The 26,399-nt window shown below is 45.1% G+C and overlaps 1 long non-coding RNA gene across 1 annotated transcript; it reads left to right on the top strand.

Moving 5' to 3' along the window:
• On the top strand, positions 7,257 to 25,978 carry LOC110396770. Its single transcript, XR_002437238.1, has 3 exons — positions 7,257 to 7,334; positions 25,060 to 25,176; positions 25,748 to 25,978. It is a non-coding gene; the product is annotated as an uncharacterized LOC110396770 (long non-coding RNA).

Genomic DNA, 26,399 nt, shown 5'->3' on the forward strand with positions numbered 1-26,399 from the left:
TGACAACATAGGCGTTCTGTGCACATAAGCATTCAGTATGAGACAGAGGTGATGAGGACAAAAGAAAACCCGGGTGATAACTGTGAATCATGATATTGTGCCAGAATTTTATGTTAATTGCATGCCTTGTTTTTCTCACCTCTGAGAGTGCTAGTTCCTAGGAGAGGAAAGAGTTCAAAAGCTTGACTCCAGCAAACTCTCAGAAAGCCTGCAGTCATTCACTCTTAACTATTAAACCAAACCATAAGCTGAAAGACAGAGAGAGATGTCCTCTACCTGACAGTGCTGTAAAACAATGAATATGTTCCCTACATCCTCTGGACAATCAGGCAATAGCATCTAAGATAGAAGAGGCCTCTGACCATCAGGGTCAAAAGGCCAGCATCAATTCGGAGACAAAGGAATTCATCTTAGCCTTGAGAATGACCTGAACCTTAAAGAATCTGAGCCAAGGTCTATGGAAAATAAGAAGCGATGCATGTTGTGTTAGCTCTTAAAAGCAGGTACCTGAAATATTGGCTGCACTGTCACTTTTGCTGGAGGATTCATGGTAGAGGCAAAGACCTTGACAAAATAGCTCAGAGGAACTATGGGTATGCTTATGGAGCTGTGAGGCTTGGACCTAACCTGCAAACCTAAATGAGACGGGGACTTGTCCACTCCAGTTCTTTATCAGTGACAGATCAGCTGAGCAGGCGCTTTGAAACATTTGGATGATAAGCACCAGGAGTTCACAACAGATATCAAAGCTAGAATCATCACAAAACAAAGTGGAGTGGAAGTAGATTTGGAAGAAGAGAAAAACATTTTAAGGGCTTCTAGAAGGTCATACTACACTATTTAATAGTCTTTTCAGGCCTCAGATTCCACATGTTGTTGCAGGGCTTTTCCACCCTCTGCTTTGCTCTGTTCAAATGAAATGTTTGGAGGTAAATTTGGAGCTATTTTCCTTTAGTGGACCATCGGTAAGGCCCAGAACTATGAGAAACTCCTTTGTGCTCTGATTTGAACTCTCCCATCCTCATCTTCAGTTTGAAGGGCACTTCCTCATGAGCTTCCTCTGCTGGGAGATTCACATGTAGGTTGCTGAAGCAGCCTTGCTGAAATGTGTCTGCATTGTAATTAATAAATACCTTAATGGACTTTTCATTGCATTATTAGGACATCTCAAAATTTACTCTGGGAAACCTTTCAACTCGATTAAATCCACCTTTGTCACAAGATAAAATGCTCTTCATAATGAGCTCATTAACATTCAGTCTGCAATTCAACCCCATCCATTAGCAGCTGGCAGGCAGGAGTTTCCAAAAAGACCCTAAAAAGCATTATCTCTGACCAGGGGCTGGTTTCTTAAATGTGTCTGCTAGTCTCCTGTTGGATGTTTTGTGACAGGGAGCCCTTCTGCTAACTTCCCCATGCCGTTTAAATGTTCTGCCAAGACCAGCTGTGATCAGGCAGGGATCTGCAAAGATCTTCCAGGAGTTCCCACCCTGCCACTGGGGTGTTTGTTTGAACTGAAAGCTGCCCTGAGCAGAAGATGCTAGACCCATGTAACAGCCATGGGCATTTTCCTCCTGTCTCCCACTTGGTCGACTTTCATTTAGAGCCCAAGTGTCAGCTGCTCTGATGAAGTGTGTTAGAGCCGGGCATGATGATTAACTGTGAATGATAACAATGGCATTTCAGTGGTGGCTAACAGGCTTCCAAGCTTAATCTCTCTCACTCTTACTGAGATAAAGAATAGATAATTCTTCCAGTGACAATGATTGCATACTAAAGTTTGTATTTCCTCCGTGCTGATGAGCCACGAAGCCTGGTTCCACGCAGCGGCACTTCAGAGGCTCCTGAGCTGGTGTGCTGCCAGCTCAGGATTTCACTGGATCTCTGACGACTTGCAGGTCTGTCTCCTGGAGCTGGGTGATTACAAGGAATTAATGCCTTTATACTTTCCTTCTGTCTGAAAAAGCAAATCTCTGGCCAACTACTCGTAGGAAAATAGAGATTGAGGCAAATTGAAATCATCCCAAAGTAGTCTTATTTGAGTTTTCAACTTTTGGACAAAACTCGGGACTTTGGGGCACCATTTACTGATTTGAATATTGAGGACTGTCAGCTTTGAGCCTGGCACAGGGAACAGAGCTATAAAATTGTCAACCAGCTATGAAGCTCAGCAGAGAGGCTGAAGACTGGGCTGGGATGACGACTTTCTAAGCACCAAGAGCAGCTTTTCTGGATGGGACAAAAGCCTGTCAGTGATCAGGGTAAATGAGAAGCTTGATCTGAATATTTGAGGCTTCTAGCAGCTGCTTTTTAGCATCCCAAATACTGGGGTGCCAGGACTTAGCAGTCCACGCGAGAATGGGCTCAGTGAGTAGCTGAACATTGGTGAAATGTGCATTAGTTTTCGTTGGAAGAGGAGGGTGAGGGGAGGCTTCATGGCGGCTGCAGCTCCTCACGAGGGGAGTGGGTGGGCAGTGCTGAGCTCTGCTCTCTGGTGACAGCGACAGGGCCTGAGGGAATGGCATGGAGCAGTGTCAGGGGAGGGGCAAGTGGGGGTCATGGACAGGTTCTACACCAGAGGGCAGTGGGCATGGAACAGGCTGCCCAGTGTGGTGGGCACGGCACCGAGCTTCCGGAGTTCAGGGAGTGTTTGGACAATGCTCTCAGACATTGGGTTTGAATGGAGTCGGACACAATGATCCTTGTGAGTCCCTTCCAACTTGGATTACTCTATGTTACTATGCTTCTGTGAACAAAGCAGGCCGAGTTCAAGGGAGAGAAATTCCTTGTAAATGAAACCTGGGCATCCTGCTTGGTTTTAGGACAGTTCCAGCCATGACCAGAGCCCTCCTTCCCATTGCACCGTGACACACCAAGCAGTAACCTATGGGGAAAGCACTGCATCACTGGGATCGATGTGTGTCCCACAGCTGCGTATTTCAGGAGTTGCCCTTAGCTTCTTGAATTCTAACAAAAGAAAAACTGTTCCTTTTTTACCTCAGCTCAAGTCTTGCCTTTTTGCTCCTGAACTTCCTGGTAGGAGGTCAGATCTTTCAAAAGCGTTTCTTACATCCCTTTTGACCAGCCCTAAATACAAGGTCTAGAACAAGATCTGTACAATGCTAGTGGGACATGCAGTGAGAAAATACCAATTTTGAGGACAGGCATGAGAGTAAAGCAGAATATACATCCCACTGTAAGGTGATTTAATGGACAAACTGTCATACATTATAGTTAGGTTTTTACAGCTGCTAAAAGTGTTAGTCTTTAAACATTCAATGGGATTATGAGCCTTACTTCTTTTAAAATGTTGAGCTTCAGAGGAAAACTATTTTCTTACAGCATCTAGCATCATGTCTACAGGGTGCGGGATATTATTTTTTAAAAATGTCAAAGCAGAGTTCATCCTTGATGTATTAAGCCTCATTCTGTTTTAATTTTTGCATTTTCTCCTGCACAGAATTCCTGCTCCTTTCCACTCTGCCTCCGGTATCCCAGCTGTTCTCAGTTCCTTGGCTTCAGCTTTATGAAATGAAGCCAAGAATCAAATTTCAGCAAAACCAAGAGAATTTGCAATTAGCTCTACCTTTTTCAGTGAGAACCTTCTATCTGTGTCTCAAAATTTACTTTGTCATAGCAGCATTCCTCTAATCATGCCTTATCAGTTTGTTGAGCCTGTATCTTTATATCAATTGTACCCCTACAGATCTCCTAGGGAGGAAACAAAAGATGCTCATTATATTCACAGCTGGGCTATCCTGAACCTCTCTTTGAAAATCAAAGCAGTTCAATTATTCTTTTTGTTCTTCTCTTCTGCTCACTTCTGCATTGCTGGTTTTATCAGGGAAATGAGATGGGCGCCCAAATACAGGTCAAGGTTGGGATTTATTCAAGGTCTATTTCTAGCAAAATACTGAACTATCTTACTGGGCTTAGGCATAGCTTTGGCAACCCTCTGGAGAAAGACTTTTTTTTTTTTTTATTTCTTGCCTTGCTGGTGTCGTACCTTCAGTGGCCTTAAATCCCCAAGATAGCAGAAAAACAACCCAGGAAATTGGATCATATCCTGCTGGGTGAATGATTCACATAGTTCATTGTAGGATTTGTTGAGCTATAGGAATTGTCTCAAGGGAAAAGAGAGGCCCACAGGGCTGGGAGACAGGGAGAGAGAAACAAATACAAAGAGGGTAAGGGAGAATATCCCTTCCTTTCAGCAGAAACAACTGTGTTGCCTGAGCTGCCCTTGTACCAAGCCTTGAACTTGCCCATGGTGGAATAAGTTTGGTAGCCCCTCCTGAACACATGGTCCATTTTGGAAGAGGAAAAGCTATTTCATCTATTTCTGACAAGTTTGTAGAGACAAACAGCAGTCCTCCCTGCAGACACTCCCTTCTTCTCTACTCCTTTACCCTCCTTCCCTTCGCACAGCTGCATGCTGATCCTGCTCAAGGGTGGTGTATGAGAGAGGCTCTGAGTTTAAAGCCAGCTTAGCACATACAACTGGAAAGACTTTTCTTCATTCTAATTGACCTGGTATTCTTTTTGGTGTAACTGAGGAGGTAAAAACCCTCTACCTCAATAAAACTCCACTTCCAGCATTTTGTCCTCCAAGGTTTAAATTTATCACGTGTACATTTCTTCTGCTCAGGCTTTTCCTCAACACTCCATGTTGTCTATTACTGTGTGTAAAAATGATCTGTGTTGACACAGGACTGAGTGGGCACTTTGTATTATCAGCTCCAGCACTTGCCCATGTCCTTTATTTCAAGCAAGAAAAGTGTATTTCACAGCAAGACGTTTTCTTGAAAGGTTTTCCAATGACAATTTGTCTAAAAAGAGATGCTGCTGGAGAAGGCAGAAGGCAGTGTTTCTCCAGCTCATTTGGTGGAGTTATTGAGGAAATTGCTTGGGGCTTCAAGGCTGCTGCCATGGACCTATGTGCACGGGGAGGAGCTTGCTGTGCACTGCTCTCCTCTTCAACAGCAGGCTCTTTCCACTGCTTTTGGTTGAACTGTCTTTAATTATCCTCTTTGGACTTCTGTGCACAATAATCAGTAGTTAATTACAAACAATTAAACGAATTGATGTTCTAGGGTAGTAGAGAAGGGTGACAGAGAGAAGAGAGCTGGAGCTGACTCCAACAGCAGACAGCGCTGATGGTGGGGCTGCTAAGGCTACAGGGGGCTCAGAGGGAGAGGGGCTACGGCAAGAGCCAAAATCTCTTTTCTTTCCCTTGTTGTGAAAGCATTCTCCCTTTGCAATTTTCTTTGGCAATACCACCTCTGTTGTAAGATAACACAGCTTAGTTTTGCAGGCAATTCTGTTAGTTGCCAGTAGTCTGTTGGGAAATGGCTCACTGGAGAATGGCAAATTCAAAGGCATTGATGCTGCTTGTCCTGGAGTCACACAGGTTTTCCTAGGTGTCTTGGAGAGGACTGTTAGGCTGGGGAAGTTCAGGTTGAATATTGGGAAAAAAATTCTTATCAGAAAGTGTAATAAAGCTTTGGAACAGGCTGCCCAGGGAGGTGGAGGAGTCATCATCCCTGGAGGTGTTCAAGAACCATGTGGATGTGGCACTGACAGAAATGGCTAGTGGGCATGGTGGGGATGGGTTGGTGGATGGACAAGATCATCTTAGAGGTCTTTTCCAACCTTAATGATTCTACAGTTCCTTTGGGGAGGTGAAGGCTTCGTAGAAGTGGCCCAGGTGTGTGGCAGAGCCTCAGCCCAGCCTGGTCTTCCCAGGAGCACCAGAGCCATACAGGAGGGAAATCCTGAGCCTGAGGTTTTTGTTTTATGCCCAGTGCACAAAGGATGGCACATCTTAAATTGTGCACGTGTTTGCAGTTTGATGCTAACATTGGCAACGAAAGGGAATTAAGGGGCTGTCTCTGTGGAATGTTTTGTTATTTTCTGGTTGCCGTAGTCTTGGGTGGGGGTGGAAATTTCTTTCATTAGCGAGAGAGAGTAACATAGTTTTGGATTATTATTACTTCCTAACGACGCGTGCACAGTACCCCAAAGGCACGTGGGGGAGGAGGAGCTGGATACATCTCCCCACCCGCCTGCAGCCCCACTCGCGTATGTTTGCCCACGGCCCTCGGTACGCCGATGCGGCCAAGCCCTGCCCGCGGGGCCCACGGCGCTGGAAGCGGGAGCCGCGGCTCCGAGCCGGGCCGGCAGGGGGCAGCGCTGCTCCGGGCACTCGAGCCGGGCCGGGCCGGGCCGAGCCGAGCTGGGTCAAATCGAGTCGTGCAAGGCCGTGTCCTACCGTGGGACTCATCCTGATACATCACTAGGAACTGGTTTTCCATGGCTGTGCTCCAGGCGCTCTGTAAATTACAGCACTCCTCCTGCCATGCGCCCTCGTGGTATTTTCCTTGGGGTCTAAAATATTAATTAAAAAAAAGCCCTTTTACAATGCACCACTATATTAAACTTATAACGCTATAAATCGGCGCCATAAAACTGTAACTCAAGGGCTGGGTGTTAGACAATCCTGACACGCTGCTGTGGGAACGGCGAAGATCTTAACAAATTGCATCATATACAAGTTTCTGCAATGAACATAAAACTTCCCATTTTGTACCCCCATTAGTTGGTTTTTACAGTATTTTCAGGGGCAAAAACGTAAAAATGGCAAGCAATACAAACAAGAAAATCAATTCTGAAAAATAAAAGTTGATGTGAGCTGGCATCCAGAAAGTGAGTGACGGTTCAGCTTTGAATATCTGGAAAGGTTTGAGAAAGCTGAGTTCATTTAAAAGTATTTTCCCTTTAAAAATATTTTCCCTTCAGCTTCTTTGCTTCCTGCACGCACATCAGGATGGGTGCTGCTATATAAAGAGGGATTGTGAAATTGGTTATTTTTTACATTATTTTCAGTCTGATCTCCAGATTTCTACCCCTCAAGTGAAAACCGTGTTTTGATCCCTACTGCTTTTTGTGGCTCACGACGCTCTCAAGGGGCTTACGTCCCCAGAGCAAACACTGTCTCGGTCTGCCCATTTTGTTTTGACCTTCAAAGTATTGCCCTGCCCATTCCTCCTCGCTATTGGAACCTTGGCAAGAAGTTTTGCAATCATAAATAGTGGTGTCATTACAAAGCAATAACACGGGCTGTAGCTCTCCCTCTCCTGGAGAGGTGGGCAAGGGTACACAGCTTGTTACGTCTCCTTTTCTGTGTGAGGGAGCCGAGAGCTACAGTGCATTCTGAAGTTTCATGCGACATCACAAATCAGGTCCTCTGACAAACAGGGGAAGCAAACGCTGAATATTCTGAACTGAGTGACTACCCACAGTGAAGAAAATCCTTTAATGTGAGCGTGGTGTAGGTAATGCAGTATTTATTTACCGCAAAGAAATTGTAAAGAGCACAGCATTGATTTCTTGGGTTTTATTTTTCAGGTCATTTTCATGGGGCTTGGTCTGTTGGGGGGATTTTCTGAGAAGCATCTAAATGGCTGAACAGCTTCAGTGCTGACCCCTAACCTGAGCAAGGTTTGCTGCTCGCAGTATTCCTGGAACGACACAGGGGCTCCTGCTGGAGTCAGGCCAGGACATTAAATGAAGCTGTTTTTGTGGCCCTTCAGCTTTTGAGGGCTAGAGGACAGATCTCCCGCAAAGAAATACTGTATCTCTGCAGCACTGGCCTCTATTGACTGTGAATCCTTGCTGGTCCCTGTGAGGAGAGAGGCTGCCATCTGGGGTGAATGATTTGATGGGACATACTTGGTTTGGGGCAATGTGAACATGTGCCCCACTGCTAACTGTGGCGGTGGCCTGCAGGGACCAATGCTTTTCCCTTTTCTGCTGATCCAGTTGGGCACAAAATCACTGTCCTTGGAGGTGTTCAAGAACCGTGTGGATGTGGCACTGAGGGACACGGTCAGTGGGCATGGTGGGAATGGGCTGGTGGCTGGATGAGGTGATCTTGGAGGTCTTTTCCAGAATTAATGATTCTGTGATTCTAAGGTGTGGGAAACAGCAGTGCAGTCATAACCACTTCAAGAGCATGAGCTCATTGTGCCATCCCTTCCCCTCAAGCTATAGGAGGATACGTAGTCAAATTCAAATTTGCAGCCTCTGAAAATCTTAGGAGTCTTGACCAAAGTATCTTTAAGACGTCACCTTATCAGCACCATCTGAATTATGAGAGGGTCTCTCCATGTCCCACTGCAGCAAAAGGTAAGATGGGGAAAAGTCATCTCTCTGACATCCTTCTCCAGCCCATGTAAGCATTGGTCAGTGGCGATCTGAAGTGTGCAAAAACCTCCTCATTTAGGATAGCTAGTACTTTCTTTTTGGAGATGCCCAGCATCTTCAAATTGCTTTGTACTTCACAGGAGCAGGGGATGTTCAGTGCCTCTGGAAAATAGGTCCCTCATGACTGGAGCAAGTAGCACCATGTTTCACCTGCTGTGTTGCAACTGGTCTTCAGGGTTTTCAGCCTTCCCATCCCACATGCTGGCCTCAGAGTGACTGGCAGGATGGCATAGTTACTGCTGCAGTGTATAATCTTCCTCCTCCCATCTTTTTATGCCCCCCATATATAACTCTTTAATGTTATGTGTGTTTAAGCCATACACTTCTAAAAGAGTGTTAAAAAACTCAAGCAAGTAAATTCAGAATAAAGAGAAGAAAAGAAGCATTCTGTGATTCTGGCAAAGCTGGCAGTACCGAGACGAGAGACAATCCCAGGCGTTCTTTGCTATTGAAGTTAATTGCAGGCATCTAGGGTTTAAAGACCTTGTGTTATTGATGGGGGCGTGTTAGCAACAGGAGGGACTGACTCTAACATTAAGCTGGAATTTAGCATGTACAGTACATTGTCGAGAGAAAGAAATAAGAACAAATGAGACTGTTATTATCTTTTATTCTTATCTTTTAATTCCCCCCATTTTCCTTCTGTATGCTCTCTCTCTCAGCCCTCTCTCTTTCAATAATTACAATAATCAACTTACAATGATAACAGAAATAATCTCCTGCAAGATAGCTAAACAAACCACATGTTATCTGTACTCAGCTGTGCTCACTTACAATAGGTATATCACTTATGGAAAAGCCAATAAAGTTTTAATTAAAAAAGCATGTAGGTTGTCAGTTAAGATGCAAAAGAGTGTGCAAATAAATGCAAAGTGCCCTATAAATTGCTTGGTATTTGAGAGAACAGGTAGGAGGGCAAAACCACCCCAAACAAAACCAAACCAAATGAAACCCTCCAGGTCTGAGGAACTCTATTTATGTTGCTCTATACAGAGCAGTAATTGTCTGGGAATTCAAAAGAAGGGGGAGGGGAGAATCCTCCCTTGAGCGACAATCACATCCACCCACTTCCACCAGCACTGGTAGCAAGCACGGAAAAGTTAATTAAAGATTTTGCATCTCACAACCGCAGCGCTGAATTGATAGCTCTGGAACCTGAGATAAACTAAACCTCTCCCACACCATACCACCAATACACCTCCAACCCTACCCTGGAGGCACCACCTCTGGGGATTAGATGTTCGGTTTCCCTGGTGTATTCAGGGCCTGGCCTCTGCTAAGACTGAAAGAGGACTGACAGATGCCAACTGATATGTAGGCGTTCATCTCACAAGAGCAGGTCTGTACTAATTACCAAGGTAGAAGTCATGGTGGCCTGAGAAGGCTCCAGTATTTCTGTGCTAGCTGTTCTAAACATGCAAAGAGTGTGTCACATAAAGGCTATATGGCATAGAAACCACAAAAAGAAAGAATCTGTGCACAGGTACTGTGAATGTGAAACAGTTCTTTAGTTGACCAAGGTGGAGAGTTTGCTGGAGCCTACTGCAATATGAAGAAAGTCTACAGTCTGCAACATGTAGTGCCCCGAGTTTGCCTTGCTCCCTGTAGTCTTTATCTCTTGTGGTTCTGGTGTGAGGTCTGGCTTGGTCTGCTTCAAAAGAGCTTGGAAGACTCCAAGCTCTTTTGCTGCCAGATATCACTGGGAGGAAATTTCAGCAGCAATGGGAAGATCAGCATGGGTCAGTGGTTATGCTGTGCATGGTTCTCCCTCAGTGAGTGAGCAACTGCCTCCTGGGATTGTACTCTAGTGCAGAAAAAGCCCTTTGGATAACAAGATGATAAATGCTTTTGTGGTGTAAGGCAAAGTTGGAAATTCCTTCTTCTTGCTTGCTTCAGGTGTAATGGGTGGATATTCCTTGCACAGACTGTCAAAATGAGCACTTTCATGTGGAGAGAGGCGAGGCCATGAGGTGGAAGGACCAATTGATCTCCTCAGGGAGCACGTTGCAGTGGTACACCTCCTGTCACAGGACACTGAATTTTGAAGCTATTATAAATAGATAATGCCTACATATTTCTCTTTACATTTGCAGTGACCCACAGGCCATGCCTAATTACAGAATCGCAGCAGCCTTGCAAGGCAGGGCATCAAGGATCAGCCTCCTTCAGACAAGAAATGGAGGCAATGGTATTAAAATGCATGACCAGGGTTAGAGATGAGAGGTCAGTGAGAAAGCCAAGGTTGAAACATCAGACTTACATATTCCCAGTCCTGTGCTTAACTTGTGTCTCAGGCAAAGAAATTGATGTTAATTGATGTTCCCTTTCATTGGAAGATCTCAAATTGTTTTATATCCAAATTTGCTATCCCCATGCTACTCTAGTGTAAGCCAATGGTCACTCAGTGGTGAAAAGTGCAAGCTACTCTGTGCTGCATGCTTATCTGTATGGCCTCCAACTCCTTGTGGGGAGGAGGTGGCTGGGGATACTCACTGCTCTGGGGGGCTGCAATAGAGGAATCACAGAAGCCACTGGGGGAAGGTGGACTGTACGAAGAAGGCTGGGCAGAGGTTGAGAGGATGTAGTATGACAGCGGCACATGTGATAGCCTCTGGGCAGCATGGCCATGTGTTTGGGGGACTTCAGGATGTGGGGGGGATCTGGAAATACTGCAAGGGGGTCTGTGCAGGGAGGAGGCTGCAGAGTGCAAGGTAGGTAGGCCCACTTTGAGAAGGGCTAGGGACAGAATCTGGATAAGGGGAAAATAAAAGGTCATCCTTGTTGGCTTTCTTCAGAAAGAACATTTCTGCCCCCACAGTTTTGTACTAGGCACTGAAGGAGAAGGTGGCTGTGGCCATTGGGCTGAGACTAGGCCAAGGCCCTGTGGGACTAGGACAAAGGTATTCTGGGGGCTAGTACTTAGGGGCCTGGTTGAGTGTCCTGGCACTGGGCTGGGTGAGAGTCCTGGGAGAGCTGCCAGAAGCGAAGTGGCTTTGACATTCTTGCCATAGTAAACCACTCACAACAGTGTCCCAAAATGAAAATTCAGAGGCATAGACCCTCAGAAATCAGGAAGGAGTGGGCCACTAGTGGTGACCACTGTGAACAGCTGGGGGCTCACACCCAAGTCCAGATGTGGGGTCCCACTTTGCCCCTTCTATGCCACATCCACCAGCAGTGAAAACCTCCTGCACCAGACTCTGCTTATAGCAAGGGCAGTTTCCTCTACAGATGCTTATGAGTGGCAGACATGACTTCTTTTCCCCTCTTGTTCTGATTAGGGTACTGCTCTGTTATTCTAGCAAGTCTGAAATTAGATACAGGTGCAAATTAACCGAGCCACAAGCGCATTACATTTGGTAATTTTTCTGTCAAGAGTCATGTTGAAAGGTTGCAGAGAATAACAAGCGCAGCTGAGAACCAAGTGTCTGGTCCAGGTGTGCCCTGCTGCCCGGTGCAAATCTGAGGAAGCAAGGTCTGTCTTCACATCCCATTCTGTGAGTTCACTCCCTTCCTGTTAATTTTCTGCCTCTGGTTTTGCCTGCCATCCCCCATGGCTGGCCACAGCTGTCTCCTAGTCCTCAGGGTCGTGATTGCAGAGCAGCAGTTGTCATGGTTATGTCACTGCCTTGGAATTTCACAAAGCGTGGATCCTCCTCCTCGCGTGGTGCAGGCCCTGTGTATTTTCCAGCTGAACAGAGAAGGGCTGTTATCTGCCAGTCCACCCAGCTATTACATGTAGATGAGGGGATCCAGCTCCATCCACCAGCAGACAGATCTATGGATCTCCCGCTCCTCCTCAACCCAACCGCTTCCTCTCAGAGCAGCTGGGAAGAGTGCAGTTTCTGTGGGGGTACCTCCCTAGTACCAGGGTAAATCCAGTTGATTGAACTGTCACAGTGCACTCAACAGATGCCTTGTCTGTCTTCCCCATTTCTAAGGAGTGTGAGCATCTTGTGTAGAGCATGGTAGAAATAGCTTCAGAGAGGTGGGTGGCATAGGACAATAAGACAGTGGGAGAACGTGTGAAGGCATTATTCTGCCGAGGCTGCTCACAGCTGTGTAATGCTCATTTTGTAAAGGGGACATTTCTGGCTTCCTATGACAAGTTGCTCATCACTTTCATTCTGACGATCTTGAAATTCAAGTGCAGTAACCACGGTGAGGCTTGGCTCCAGCTGCCCTCATTGCAGACTTTCTGCCCTTATGTGCACTAATTGGCCCAAGGGATTACGAGGTGCCTGAGCCATGGAACTGAGCTCCTGCCTCAAAGTCCTCCAATGAAGCTGTGCGTATATCTGTCAAATCAACATTGCAGTGTGCTGGCAGGGCAGTGTGTGGATAAAGCTCGTCCTGCTGCTGTCTCACAGATAAGCGGACGGCTTCATTCACCAAGCAGTTAATCTGGAGCGCTTTCACCAGTGCTAAATCCATACTATTTATTTAAAGATTAAATTAATGGTTCTATGCAAATTTGCAAATTAGTTAATGACATAATTGCATCAAATGATAAGTATGGTGCTGCACAAAGCTAGGCAGGGAGATCATTTCAGGCCCGGGTTTCCTCTTGCTGTGCCATTCAGACAGCTTGTCACCCAAGTGGAGCTGGGCTCAGTGCCTTTGCTGGAATGTGTGCATGGCTGAGACAGGGCTCCATGCCCTCCCCCTCACCTGAGTGTTGCTGCAGCACAAAGACTATTGCTCACAGCCATGCAGAATGTGCTGGAGATACCTTCCCAGTTTGGGTTCTTATTTTGAGATAGGGGAAAATGATTGCCAATTGGTCACATTTCTTAAATCACGTGATCACGTGTTCTATAACTGAAAAAGTAGGTCAGCAGTAGCAAACCTCATTTCAGCAACATTTTCTTGGAAGAGTCAAAGGTAAATGCACTTTTAGAGAGCAGTCACTATGAACTGCTCATTATATTTCATCTTGGGCTGAGGTATTTCCTTTCCAGCTCATGTAGTCAGAACTGTCTTGTAGGAGCACGACCATCTAAACAGCTGCTCTGAGTGGGACTTCCCTCAGAATCCAGCATCTGGCACCAGCTGATGCCTGGAGAAGAGTATCAGAAATAAGAAATCAGGTGATGATTCTAGCTTAGTTCTCTGTCCTCAGCTGCCTCTGTTCTGCAGTTACGGGACCTCCTGAGACAGAGGTGGCACAGAGGAGCAGTGACAAACTGGCACTCATGGCACATGCTATGCACCATTTGTCTCCTAAAGTAGCTTTATTTTCTTCCTGAAACCTTCCTCATCCTCATAGATTATTAAGGGCTTATGGAGTATTTCCACTTCTTTTTGCTTGGGGTAAAATCTATCCATAAAACATTTTAATTGTGGCATATAAGAGTTACAGAAACCTTCTGAGGATTAGTTGTGAGCAGTATAGACAGTAGACAGACACCTTTAACACTGAGAACAACTCATAACTCCCTGACACAACAAGGAGTCATGTTTCTTTTGTCTGTTTTGGAAATAGGAACAGTAAAGTTGTTGGAAAAGTGGTTGTGTATGTGAGGATGAAAGGGAGAAGGGGCAAGTGACAGGGAGAGCCTGATATAAATGTGGGGTAAAGAAATAATAGCAATAACCTCCCTTGTGATAACCTGCTATTGCCTTGCATGTCAACCCCTTTCCCACCTTCAGCTCTGCTTTTGGATCAGCTTTACCACCTCCCTTCCCATCCCCTGGCACCTGTTTATTTACACAGGAACACCTCTGAGCAAACTAACCTTATTTGCTAGCCAACGTCCTGGTTCCTGTCTTCAAAGCTGCAGCATTTCTAATCTGTTTTCACTTATGTTGCTGATTCTGCCATAGCTGTTGGCTAATCACACAAACTGTTTTGTAACCTTGTCAGCTCTGTCCAGGCTGGTAGCATTGCAGCCCTCACTTACCCATAGCCACTTCTGATGCCAAAGCTTATATTTGAGCTCTGGTGTCCAGAACTGAAAGGTTAATCCTCCAAACCCTCCAGCACTCACATCTCCACTTGAGAAACACTTTTTCTGACCATTCTTCAGTGTACTATCACAGTGCTGGGAAGAATGTAGAAAGATGCCCTTTTAAGATAATGACATTAAACCTCAGGTCCAAATTCACTTTACATGACACAGATTTTGTTACTTTTCCAGCAGATTTTCTTATCGATTTCTCCTGAGCCTCTCAAGGCATACTCACATCTTCAGGTTTCAAAAAGATTTCAGAACAGAGAAGAATGGAAAGCTTTCCTGACCTTTCTGACCATTGCTCTCCTCTGGACATGCTCTCTCTAGGTAACAAGTCACTAGGAAAAACTCATCTGGAAAAAGGTCACTTAAGTTGTGTACTCCTTTAGTGCCATTCCTTGATTGTACTTTATTTGGGGACATTATCTGCTGGAACGGGAGTTTAATATTTCGGTCACTGGCCTTTGTCACAAGTCAACAATCTCATTTTCCAAAAAGAAGTGTCTTGGAGCTAAAGTGAATGGATGATAATCTTATGCTGCATCAATTATACAAACTTTTAAATGACCTCTTATTCTAGAAAGACAAACATTAATATTAACTAGCTATCCATCCCATTTTTATTGGAATGGTTTTACAATTTTAATACAGCATCAATTCCACAAAACTGTTCCTTGAATGGAGGCCAATAACAAACTAGGTATGTGTATGTAAGAATATTAAAAATCCTAAACTCTGCCTGTCTAAAGATTGATAGCACAGTATCTTTTCTCTGTCAGGAAACAAAAATTGGACCTTTCAGGAAGAACATAAAATCAGTGTAAGCAGCTAGTAATACTTCCCTTCAACTCCTCCAGACTCCTGCAGCTCAACATTTCTAGTACCAGATGTGGTTTCTATATTTTAGGCAAACTGCATTAAATGATGCTCTCATTTCAAAAAGAACTCTAAAACCTTTTGTAAGAAACATTTTGACTCTTATAACTCCCTTCCCTCAACTGTCTGGAGTCTCTGATTGACTTCTGTGATAGAGAATGTTATTTATTTTCCATAACCAGCGGCAGGGAAGAGAAGACAGGGCTGGGAATTGAGCCTGCTGCTCTGGGTAGTCTTGATGTTCATCTGTAGGTCATCTCTTTGACAAAGAATTTAAAAAGCAGTCCTGGAAATTAGCTATTCACCCTTGCTGTTAAAAGTGTCATGGTCATCTGTGCCATGCAAAGAGATTCGGCAGAATCTTTAGAGGCCATGTACAAAGTAGAGCTAGGATTGACTTTTTCCATTTCCAAAGATGTTACAGGACAGAAACTAGAAGTCTGAAAGTTCTGAAGGGGATAAAAGCATGGACTGTATTGAACTGTAGTCACTGGAAAGAAAAACTCAACAAGTGCCCTTCTTAGGCATAACCTGCATTTTTATTCTCTTGCTTTTGGGAATACAGTGTGAGCATCAAATGGACTAAGAGAGTGACCCATCATCCTGCAAAGCTGAATATCTGTGCATGCATGACCAAAAGCATTTTGAAAACATGCATTTTCCCTTTGAAATGTTGATACACTCCAGAGTACTGGGCAATGGGCCTGTTCCAGTACATCAGTTTCCATGTTTCTTTTCCCTCTATTTGCCCACGGTCATGTTCTTTTGGATCTTCACACAGACTAAAGCAGGCTGCCTTTAAAGTCTCTGCAGTTAGTAGTTCTCCACAGCATCACAAATTTTACTCTATACAGAAGAGATGCAGGTTGCCTCTTCAAGCAGAATAAAGCTGCTGCATCCTTAATCTCATGTTACTCAGAAGCTCATATCAAAATAAAGACCAGTTTCCCTCTGTTCCTCCTTTTTCAACTTTAGCACAACGGGCCAACAGCGAGATTAGATCTCACAAAACTCTGAAAGCCACCGTTTCCCTGGAGAGGGCCCTTGGATTTACAATCTCCAGGATTCACACAGTGACTGTTTAATTTCTAAAGCACTAACTGAAATTTACTACAAATGCAATTTTATGCCAACACATTTTTTGTTGTTGTTGTTACTAAGGCAGCTATTCCATAGTTACTATTTTTGTTCCCATGACGACTGCATTGCTACCAGAGCTTGAGATGATAAAATTGCTATGTTGACAGATTCTGATTGACTGTTGATACCAGTTGGCAGCAGAAAGGAAGCTTTTCTGTTAGGTTAATATGTATATTTTCAGGAAGAAAACAAAAAGGCACAAATTAGTTTTTGCTACAGTTAAATTTTACTAGCAGCAGATATGAAAGTTGGTAATCAAAGAACCAGAGGCTCTTGGAAAGGGAGGAAGGCATTGAAGAGTGAATATCTGAACTTCCAGGGGTCTCTACACCTTGTTGCCCATTGTCCATTTTAGAGAAGAGGTTGCTGTCAGAAGTCAAGGCATTGCCTTTCTAAAACAGCTTCCCTGTGCACCTTCCTGGAATAGATGGTAGAGGTATGGATCCAGCAGAACAGTGCAGGAGACCACAGCACTTTGGAGGATGGCCTACTACCTACTTGCAGGGAGTGTTCTGTATACTGGGGTTTTGTAAGCAGGGAAGCCACAGGGAGAGTATTGGAGGAATATGAACATTAACTGGCAACCATAGCATAAGCTGGAGCAAGAGATCTTGGAAATGGAAGGGAAATGGTTCTTGAGAGCGAGGCTGACGAGAAGCCACACTAGGATAGCCTGCCACATCTCCTTTTGCTCTTGGGCTCCACCGATGCTTTGTGCCAGATTTGCCCTCACTTCACTGGTCTCTTGAGATGATACAGATGCTTTACAAGCGAGTTGATGGAGTCTTTTGTCTCTGGCAGTGTTTTTGATGCACACTTTTGTTTTGGGAGCTCTGAGAAGGTTTGCAGTAGGGACAGTTATATTTCCTTCTTAGTTGGGGATGGTTCTACAGTGAAGGCATCTGTCTGGCATCTTCCAAAAAACACTCCAGGCTCAATTTTGTCACAGAGCTTAAGAGTTGCATGTGACTCAAATGATTTTTTTTGTAATACAAAGGTTGCCTGGATCATGGGTTTTTCCCCTCTAAGTGTGATTATGGAAACATACTTATTGTCAACTTTATGGTAGCCAAATAGGGGGCCGAGAGTTGGGCTAGGAACTGGGTTAGAAGAAGGTGAAGTGTGCTCTGTGAGATGTGGTTTATATAGGGAACCTGTTTCTCATGTTATGCTTAAAAATACCTCATAATCCCCAAGACCAGAATCAGGCACACAGAGAACCTGCCTCTGAGCTGTGATTATTGGGCTATTGAATAACCCATATACTCACAGCAACACCAGTGATGTGGCTGGAGAAAGGTCAGTGCCATCATTTTAACAGTGAAAAGCAGAAGGATGGAAAGAATGCAGAGAGAAAGAAAAGAGGAAGAGAAAGGAAGGTGAAATAGGGGATTGTCTGTCTGAGGAACATCTTCTCACGTGTACAGTGCAGCCAAGGTTCTGGTTCTTGGCTGGCACTCCTGGGTGCTACCACATTGAAAAAAAAAAAAAAAAAAAAAAAAGGCCAGGAAATGAGTAGTCTCTCTGTAGCTGTTCCTCACATTTCTCAGGCATGGCTACTGCTGGCCTGTCACTCGGTCACTCAGAGGACTTGCATGCTTTTGATCACAGTGTCTAGCAGCTTCTCTCAGAGTGTGGAAACAACCATAAGCCAACACATATAATTCAGTGTTGAGCTTCCTTTTTTCCTTAAAAAGGAGAAGGTTGCTTTTTTTTTTTTTGGTAAATTCTACAGTGCTTTACTGCCTGCCACTTCTAATCTCCTCCTAACCTCCCTGCAATCTCCTTGGCAGTGACTGTAATTTACTGTGAATTAACCCAGTCACCAGGGAGCTCCTAATGGCCATTCTACAGGTTCGCAGATTATCTTAAGCAACTGATATTTAGTGCAGAAAGAAGGAAAACTTCTGAAAGATTTAGTAAATGTCATGAAAAGTCTATTACAGAGCTTGGGGTTCTTTATTTATTTATTTATTTATTTATTTATTTATTTATTTTCCCTTGGCACTGCTTGGCTTTCCTAGCTTCAGATAGAAGCCAGCGTAGTTACCTATTAAATCCTCGTAGAGAAAGGAGAGAAGATGGAGGGAAGCAAATGGGCGAGAGTGGAGTGAGATGCCAGTTCCTCTTTTGCAGAGTGTGGCAGCACAAGAGGAGGCGTACGCTGCTTGCTGAGGCTCCCCCTGCGCGAAGATGTCTTGTTGTTCTTTATCTCGCTCATGTTACTTAACAGCAGGGCTGGTTTGTACAAGCCCAGATTAGAGAAGATAAGAAAATGAAGCTCTGAATTATTCAGCAGGGGAGGAAGTGGCTGGGGTTTCTGGATAAAGCTACTGCCTCCAATGGAGCTGCCTGTCCCTTGGGTTTTATATCTGGATCTATTTGCTCTGTTTAAGCATGTTTTCTGGTTATGGAAGAATTAAGGTTAGGATTTTTTTTTTTATTCACAAAGAGGCCTCTTCCACAGTAGTAGCAGAAATATGGGGTTAAAAAGGACCTCATGAGATCTGCTGGTCTACCCTCCTTCCCCAGCAGAGGTAGTAGGAGTTGTTCTTTCTTGGCAAACGCATGCCCAATGTGTTCTTCAAGCCCATCCACAGCACAAACACCCCTAGCCAAGTAAGTTGCACCACCATGTCCCTTTGGAGTGTCCCTTCTGATGCTCCTGGCCCTGACCCCTTTTCCAAAGCTTCCTTAAGTCCTTTTCTGATGGACCTTCTGAGCCCTGTGGCTGTTTTGTGACTTGCTCAGGTTCAGGGAGAACACCTGTCGCTCACCCCTCCTTCCAGATGGCTTGAAGACTGCTTCTTTGGTACATCTCAGCATTTGGTTTGACAGGACAGCAGGAAATACAGTGGGGTTCAACCCAATTTGCCTGAAAAAGGGCTCTTATGCTTCTTTGTACGTCTCTGCTGGTGCTTCAGAAAGAGACAGCAAAGTGTAGTAGGCTGTGGGTTTCTCGTCTTTGCTTCGTTGCCATTTGCTCCCCTCTCAGCCAGTGCGGGATAATCGTTGTGGTGCCAAACAAGAGTGCTCTCTGCAGTAGCTAGTTACCAGCACTGCTGCTTGCACCAAGGTCTACTGCACTACTAGTCTTCCCAAGGAGTAAGCACAACATTTTCCATCTCCATGCTAGTTAGGCAACACAGTAACTGTAGGTGTCCCGACCTTCTGTTCCTGGTACTCAGAACATCATCTACAGGACACATATTGCCATGGCAGACAAAGCTTTCAGCTGCTGTTTCCATGGCTGTTTTGCATGGGGTAGTTGGGACTGCCTGGATTCCTTTTACTTATAACTACATTCATTGAGGGATTAACAGAAACCTGGAGACACCAAGACCTGCTGCTACTGTGCTTACTGACGTAGTGTAATCACGTAATAATTTTCCTTTGCTTAAAAAGCAGACTTAAGAAATTTCTGCCCTCATACCACCTCTTGAGTCCCACTCAGTTGTCCTGTTACCACTGTTCATAGGGCTGTGCTTTGCGTTATTAAGATCAAGCTGAGCTTCTCCAGCCATTTCTGAAAGGGTTATTTTTAACCTGTGCCTTTCTGTTTGCTGCTGCACAAACCATATCATGTAACTGCCCCTCCAGCTACAAAGGAGCTGGTTCTGCTCTCGTTCAGATGAAAGGGGCTCAGTGCTTTATTAAAGTAGGCCACTTCTTCGTGTGCTATATGCTGGGCAGGCACAAATGCTGAGCCAGGGGAGAATCCTGATCACAAACCCCTCAGCTGTGTTTTCCACTGCCTGTGCACAAAAGCCGAGCTTGCCCACCTCAACCCCCTCTGTTCTCTCCAACCACTGAACAACTGACCTGGCAAAGATCTGACCAGGAAACCTGTCCATGGAAATTTGAGGTTTTCTGACAAGAAACCATGGTGCTCATGCAACTTAAGGTGTTCACTAAGGGACATGACTAAATGTTACCTAAGTGCCTTGCTTTCTGACTCTTGACCCTTTCTTTAAATGGAGGGACCAGTACTACCTTCCAGTCTCAGGCTGCAGCCTTGTGTGCCATCCTGTCTTACACTGCTGGGACTGAGTCCTCCAGGAGCATCTATCTGTCCATTCTCAATGCAGCAAACCCTGTACCTAAGTTTGTCAAAGTCTCTTTAGGATCAGAGATGTTTACAGTGTCTGAAAGTTGTTATTACAGAGAAAGCCCCCAGCAAAGCCTGATATTCCTCACACATCTTCCAGTTCAAAGTTTACTGTGTGGCCTCCAAACTCTCATGTGAGGAAACTGTGCTCTCAGCACCATCATCCATCTCCTTTTTGACATTGGAAGTCAGGCCAGGACTTAATGGCTTGAAACACAACTCCTGCTCTCCAGCATCAGCTCTTCATGGCCTGTTAGAGCCCTCAATCCACACATTGGAAAAGCATTGGCTTTCGCTGCTTTTTTTTTCTTCCTCATCAGACACAAATTAATGACCTTCAAACAGTCTCTGATACCGCCTCAAGCCCTCTGCTCAGCCAGCCTGCTTTGCTCTCAGGTACAAAGCACATCTGATACGAACACTTACAAGGTTCCAGGGGGGTATTGTGTTTTCCAGAAGCCAAGCTCTGAGCTCTCTGGCTGCATTACCACATTGATTAATAGTACAACTTGTGGTGTCTCACTCCTTGCAAATAGGAGCTTGAGCCTCCGCCATTTAACAGGGGCGTGGGATATGTGAAAAGCTGAAAATGTCAGCACATCACAGCGGCCATTAATCATAAGGCTGCTTTAAAAAAATAGGGAAACAAGAAAAAGGAATTATCAGAAATATCAAGGAAGCAATTTAATTGTGGCGAATGCATGTGTGGTGGCTGCTTTTTAACTTTGCCACGTCTCAATTAGACAGGGTGGGAGCTCTCTTTGTTTCTGCTTTTGAAAAGTCTAAAACTGCAGGTTTGATCAATGGCAAGGGACAGAGAGGAAATGAGCAGAAGACGAAAGGGCTGAGTTTCCCTAGAAGCTGTCATGTTAATTTATGGCCCTGGCTGATAAAACTTTTAACTAGTCAAATATGAGCTAGGAAACAGTGAGAACAAAGCAAGCCTTGGAGAAATGTTCCCATCCAGAGAAGTCCTCTGGGAAGAACAACCTGACATGAGCAGCCCTGTGCCTGGGAGCTCAGGAAGAGTTCCTCCTGACTACTGTTCATCTCTTGCATGGCTGCGGACAGGTCTTGCTCTGGAAGAGCTGAGTGCTGTGATTTATTTTTGTCTCATCTACTGCAGCTGGCAAGAGCAGTCTCCCTGCTTGGGATATGTAGGCTACGGCTGCTGGAGGGAGATGTGACCAGTCTCAGCAGGAAGAAGGTAGAGCAAGAGGCCAAGGACATGGCATAATTCAGAGCTCTGCTTCTGGCCTGTCCTACAAAGGAATCAATAGCAATCTCTGTTAGATTTCCACTATGGGAAACTTAGATGCTGCAGGTAATGGCACTGGCATTTTGGCATGTTTGCTCTTGTGGGAGACAGCACTCTCTGCCCTTTGAATCCACACTAAACAAAAGAGTCAGCAAGATCTGGAGAAATTGCACAGCTAGTGATTTCTTTAACCCCTGGTAAATGCCATAGCATTTCTCCCTACAACAAAGGGTACCAGCATCCTAGACTAAGTCTAACCCACTTGCTTCATTTACCTGTTACTACATTTTCTGTCTGGAAATCGTGCCGTTCTTGAATAGCTGCTTTACTATGTTTTGTCATCCTCTTGGAAGGGCAGTGTGTGATGGTGAAGCACAACGGATGTTTGCAGAATGGGAAGACCACCAGCAGAAACCAGGAAGCTGCTTTCAATAACGGGTGCCTGAAGCCAATGGTCAGCTTGTTTTGAAGCAGGAATTCAGGAGAGGAGAGAGTTCTCCTGGTCCCACACTGCTGACATTCATGTGAATCTTTCTTTCACCTCAAATGTTGTGTCACTTAGTCACACTAACTGTGGTGAGAGGACTCCATCGCAAAGCAGGAGCCAGTGTGTTTGCAGGCTGCACATTTCTTTAACGCAGTGAAGACCTCAGACAAAGCCTCCTTCTTTTCTGGAAGCTCACTCCTGTAAACCTTGTGTCCTTTCACCCTTGCTGGGTTGGGAAACTCCCTTCTTTCCTCCTTCTTTCAACAACCCAGAAATCCTTATCTAACTTTCCCCTCGTGATCCATTGCAGAAGCAGTTTTGTAAAAGATGATTCTCCTTTGCTCACCTGATTTTCTCAGGGAACTAGGTGGGCAGGAAGTGCCAAACAAAGAGAAAAGGTGGAAAGGCCAGAGAGGTTGTCCCATCTTCACTCCTCCAGCCCCTAGAGCATGTCTGTAGTGTTCTTGGGACATGCTAGCATTCAGTCACTGGCCTGGTCCAGGTCCCAGAGTTTCATGCAAATCAAGTTTCCACCTTGAAGGATGGGAAGTGTCTCTAGAGCTCAGTTCTGGTCCAAGGGATGAGGCACTGCTGTTCTTCTTTCTATGCACCAATTCCTTTGGAGGATGTATGCAATAAGAGTCTTGGGAACTCCTGTGGATCTTGGTCATAAAAACAAAATCCTTCCTAGCTGTGCTAGTCCATCCATGAGAGGTGAGAGGAGCGGCAGACACCTTGAGAGAAAAGGATGGATTTTTTTTTTTTTTTGGAGTCTGACAGTTGTTACAGAAACCTGCTGCTGAGCAGTCGAGGCTCTCTGACTATTGGCAACTGTACTACCTCCCCATCCAAGGCTGGCAGTCACAGCTGTGACTCTGCACCCACAGGAGTGGCAGAGGAGGTCAGAGAGGAGCGCCGTCCATGGTGGTGGCTACTCCGATGTAACTTGGTTATGCACCAAAACCACAGTCATCTTCCCATGTTTGACAGGGGAGGTGATCAGGCTTGCTGCCTGAAGCATTTGTCAGGAGTTTAAAAAGTACCACTGCACCACCGCTCACAGTCCTGTTCATCTTCCAGCACATTCACTTTACAGTTGGAAGAACACTGGCATCCCCCTCGAATTATCCAACATTTGAGCTGACGTTTGATCCAACACTGTTAATACACAAATCCTAGCATAACTGGCAGCTACAGATGAGTGAACCAAGAAATTGCTTGACATATTTGCTTACACTGCATATGAAACTGGTTATCATGTACAGGAAGGATAACTCTAAATTATCAGTAATCCACTGGATCTCTGCAGCATTTGAAACAAATTTGAAAAGATTTGGGGTTATCCATGTATTGATTTATACACATACCCATATGTGGTATAACTGAAGGTGTTACCAGCATGATGCCTGTTTCTAGACCCATGCCAATCCACTTCTACCTGGCCTCTTTGAACACTGAAATCCTTCCCTTCCCCAGCGCCTTGTTCATAGTCTTAGAGGGTCCGACACCAGTCTGTGCCATGGAGGAACATTTTGGATTTGATTTTCATTTACACTGCTACAACAAATTTTACAGAGCTTTGGTAGTGGAAGTAAGCCATGAGGTGAATACAGATCACTCAAATTTAAAGTTCCTTTATATTATATAAGGGAACACCATGAAAATGGAAATTGTGTCCCCTATTTTAAAGGCTCTCAGCAGGTGTCTATAAAACAGTAAAGTTTTTTTTATTGTCTGGGTGATGGGAAATCACACATTTTGCTGGGGTAGCTGATGTTGTGTTCCTGTCTGTTGCACTGTGGGCTGGGTAAAGAAGTACAGTGCCCCCAGAGAGGCACCTGAGTGGTAAATTGCAGGGCAAACCTGGATGCTACCTACTTACAGCTGCCTGTAAGAGAATGTTGCTGGGCTCAGTCATGGTAGGAAAGGCAATCATAGCAGCCACATACAAGGCCTATATATGGCTGGTCCCCACAGGCAAAGATGGGCCAGACCAAGGCAAGAGCTGATTCCCTGCTATTACTCATCACCTTCCGGGTTTTCTGATCCCCCAGCCCTTCCCCACTGACTACCATGCATCATACCACACCAGACACCAAGGTTGCTCAGAGATGGAGCATCTCCATCAAGCACCCCTGTGACCAGCAGGTGACTGACGTGCTTGCTGATGCTCGGTGGTGTGGTGGCTGTGCAGTCAGCCCTGCTCTGCCGGACGGTCTCCCTCCACTTTGCCTGATAAAACAGGATTTCTTTTGTCCCTGCTTGTTTGGTGGCCTTTGCCGACTACCATCTGGATTTTATCATCTCAAGCACTGAAGTGAACCTGCCTGTCCCCCTACCTGCAGGAGAGCTGCACAGCAGCAGTGTCGTGCGAGTGCTTTGTTCCTCACTGCAGGAGCCTGAATATCACCTAAGAATACTGCTCTCCTCACTGGGGTACTGACATTCATTCTGCTCTTCATCTCTCAGACATGATTCCAGTAGCCCCAACCTTCAGGGCATGATTTGAGTAAACTTGGAGAACTGGTAGGGGCAAGAGGTCTCTTTATTTCCATCAGTGCTGCTCCCATAGGCTGCTGTGAGTCTGTAGGGATATCTCAGGGACATGGCAGTTCATGCAGACCCATACACAGAGAGAGCTGAAAGAGGATGTGACAAACAAACAGAGATACAGAAGATAGGAAACTGCTAACCTGAACAAAGCCAATAATCTCTTTCCTAAAGATTTCCTAAAGATGCTACTGCTGTCATGATTGAGGAGTGGGGAGAGATCATTTAAGTCATTCAATGACATGCTGTGTCTTCACTTCAGGAAAGAAAAAAGTGAGCTTTCTAGTACAGAGAGTTCCATGCAATCCCTCTAGCATGTGGGAAGATGGTAAAGTAATACAAAGAACAGCTGGAAATGAGATGAACAAAAATGCGGTAATTCTGTAGTATTGCTTGCTTTTACCTTCAGTTCTGTTCTCAGTTTTGGAGGTCTGTCCAGAAGAGGTGCAAGAGAAGTAAAAGTGGTTCAGGAACTGATAACCAGACAGAAAGGACTTCAGAAGGATGAGGAAAATATTGGATGTCTCTATCAAACAAGGTAGGTAAATAACGGGACATGGTTGTCAAGTGTAAGACAATAGATGGGTTGGAGAAGTTATACTGGATCCTCCTAATTACTTTCTTTCATGGAGATGAGACATTAAATTGAAAAACTGCACATAAAAAGCTAGGAAATTGTTTTCATGCAATACACACTTACGGGTCTGTGGAACTCCTTGCTGTCAGAAATTAACCAGAATGGAGCCAGAATAAAAAATTAGGCATGAATATGGATAATGGAAATTCCCTCAAATTTATACGACGAACAATAAATCCCCATGCTTCGAGGCAGAAGCCAGTTTCTATGAGATGAGTAGTGAAGAAAATTTCCCCAAGGGACACATGCTTTTGTAAATGTACACTGCAGAGGTTTTCCCGCTGTCCTCTGGAAGTCTCAGTAAGGGTGTCTCCACAGGACCAGTTCCGGGTCCTGCTCAGCCCTGTGTTTCAAGCCAGAAGCCTAAGTATGAGTCTGCACAGCTTGCTCTTTAACACCACACAGTCTCTTTTCTCCATGGTGACTGTCATGTCAAGTGTCTGTCAAGTGTTTTTTCCTTGGTCTGTTACAGTGACGGATGAAGAGAGCAGTGCCTTTTCATTCTTGCCTTACTCTGGATTTCCTCCCTTCCAGCTGGACAGAGGAGTCTGCACACACTGTGCAAGCAGAAGTGCCTGTCTCCTGGTTGTGATGACAAACAACCACAGGTGCAAACACTTTAGTACCTCCACACTCATCTCTCTCCTATTAACAAGGTAATTATGCCTCACCCTTGGCATGACTGGTGGGCTGCATGAAGCAGGATTTGGCCTGAATAATGCACATTTTATTCCTCTGGTTTTGAGTTTTGCATAGCCCTCATGGGGGTTACCTCAGGGGAGCACAGTGCCCTTTCTGTTATGCTGAGGCTGTCAAGAATGCACTCAAGCAATTTAGTCAAGTTTATTGGAAAATCAGTGGAGGAGATCAGCTTGCGGGTCTTCTTGGAAGGTGGATAAGACTCGTTCTTCTTCTCCCTCTTCTGCTGCTGGAAACTCGCAGAACTGGGGGCTGAGGTAATGGTCCATTTCACAAGCCTGTCCTCACCTCCTTCTCTTGGGCTCCCCATCTGTGGAGCAGAGATATTTACTTACCAGTGAGTGCAGTTTCCAACCAAAAAAAGGCTATTGAACGGTAGTGTGAGCAGACAGGTGGCAGCTGCCCGGTAAACTCACAGAGCCCAT

This window comes from Numida meleagris, chromosome 3 (genome assembly GCF_002078875.1).
Source record: "Numida meleagris isolate 19003 breed g44 Domestic line chromosome 3, NumMel1.0, whole genome shotgun sequence".
In the NCBI taxonomy this organism is placed as follows: Eukaryota; Metazoa; Chordata; class Aves; order Galliformes; family Numididae; genus Numida; species Numida meleagris.